General features: G+C 31.0%; 1 pseudogene; it reads right to left on the minus strand.

The window, feature by feature from the left end:
• Window positions 1-56: 56 nt before the first annotated feature.
• Window positions 57-141, minus strand: LOC132009193 (U6 spliceosomal RNA; annotated as a pseudogene).
• Between the last annotated feature and the right edge of the window lie 2,186 nt (window positions 142-2,327).

Raw genomic sequence — 2,327 nt, forward strand, 5'->3', positions numbered from 1 at the left:
ACAAGATCAATATATAAAAGACAGGAATTTTGTTTTGTTTCGTTTTTTTAAAATAGTTTTTCATGTCATCCTTGCTCAGTGATCATGCTAATCTTCTCTGCATCATTCCAATTTTAGTATATGTGCTGCCAAAGTAAGCACAAGACAGGAGCATCTTAACACTCTAATGATGAACTATCTGAAAAAATAAAGAGAACAATCTAATTCACAATAGCATCAAAAATAATAAAATACTTAGGAAAAGATTTAACTAAGAAGATGAAAGATCAGTACCCCATAAACTATGACATTGATAAAGAATTTGAAGGAGACATAAATGGAAAGATAGCTCATATTTATGAATGATAAGAATTAACATTGTTAAAATGTCCATACTACCGAAAACCATCTGTAAATTCAATTCCTATCTAAAATCCAATGTTAGGGGCGCCTGGGTGGCTCAGTGGGTTAAGCCCCTGCCTTCGGCTCAGGTGATGATCCCAGGGTCCTGGGATCGAGCCCTGCATCAGGCTCTCAGCTCAGCAGGAAGCTGCTAACTCTTCTCTCTCTGCCTGCATCTCTGCCTGCTTGTCATCTCTCTCTGTCAAATAAATAAATAAAAAATATTTTTAAAAAATCCAATATTTTTTTTTACAGAAGTAAGTAAAGAATCCTAAAATTTATATGAGACCATAAAAGACAACAAATAATTAAAGCAGTTCTGAGAAAGAATGAAGAAGCGAAATTACACTTCTTGATTTGAAACTATACTACAAAGCCCTCATGCTCAAAACAATAAAGTATACTGGCATAAAAACAGACCAATAAACAAGTTGAACAGAATTGAGAGTCCAGAAATAAATCCTTTGATACAGTCACCTAATATTTGACAGGGGCCAACATATATAATGGGTAAAGAAAGTCTGTTCAATAAATGATATTTAAAACTGAATAGTCACACAAACCAGCATGAAACTGGAACCTTATCACTCATAAATCTTAACTTGAAATAGATTAAAGACTTAAATGTAATGCATGAAACTAAATTTCCTAAAGGAAAACATAGGAAAAATTCTCCTTGACATTGGTCTTGCTAATAGTTTTTTGGATACCAGACCAAAAACAGAAGCAAAAGAAGCAAAAATAAATAAATGCTATTACATCAAACTAAAGTTTCTGCATTGCCAAAAAAAAAAAAAAAGGGAATGAAAACACAATCCACAGAATGGAAGAAAATACTTACAAATCTTATATCTGAAAAGAGGTTAATAACCAACAGATACAAATAGAAAAATATATATAATTTAAAAAATAGCAAAAGGATCTCAATAGGCTTTTTTTTTTCAAAAAAGTTATATAAATGACCAACAGGAGCATTAAAAAGTGCTCAACGTAAAAACTCAGGGCAAAGTCATTTTGTTGTTGTTGTTGTTGTTTACCTCTGAAAAACACAACAAGATATTACTACCTATTAGAATATATACTACCAAAAAATTAAAACTAACAAATTTTGGTAAATATTGGGGATAATGGAGAACTTATGCACTGTGATAGGGATATAAATTTGTATGGAAAACAGTATGGAGATTATTCATATTATTAAAAGTAAAATTACCATATGATTCAGTAATCCCACCTCTAGGTATATATCTAAAGTAAACGAAGTCACTATTCAAAGACATATCTCCACTCTTATGTTCATTATAAAATTATTAACTCTAAGCAAGAGATGGAAATAACTTCAGTATCCATTAATGGATGAATGGATAAAATAAGTATGGTAAATATATACTATGGAATACAACTGAACCATGAAAAATTAAGAAATACTGCCATTTACAACAGCATGGATGGATCTTGAAGGTATTATACTGAGTGAAATATTTCAAAGATTTTATATATATTTTAATTTATGTATTATGATATCCCTTACATACAGAATCTGAAGAAAAAGCAAACTAATGGAAACTTAGAGATGAGTTGACAAGAGGTGAACCTGGGGTGGAATAAGGTGGTCAAAGGGTACAAACTTGCAACTATAATATGAAAAAGTTCTGGGGATCTAATATACAGCATGCTGATCATAGTTAATAATATATACATCCATTTTTATTGTGCTTCCCTTTATTAAACTTAGCATATATCACATTCTAACAAGTTGAAAGTTTATAGCAATCTTGTATAAAAGAGGTCTGCTGCCACCATTTTTCTAACAACATTTGTTCATTTTGTGTCTCTCTGTCACATGTTGGTAATTCTTGCAATATTTCAAGTTTTTTCAGTATTATTGTATTTGTTATGGTGATCTGTGATCAGTAATTATGACCCACTGAAAACTCAGAACTAGT

Source organism: Mustela nigripes, unplaced genomic scaffold (assembly GCF_022355385.1).
Source record: "Mustela nigripes isolate SB6536 unplaced genomic scaffold, MUSNIG.SB6536 HiC_scaffold_7029, whole genome shotgun sequence".
NCBI classification, from domain to species: Eukaryota; Metazoa; Chordata; class Mammalia; order Carnivora; family Mustelidae; genus Mustela; species Mustela nigripes.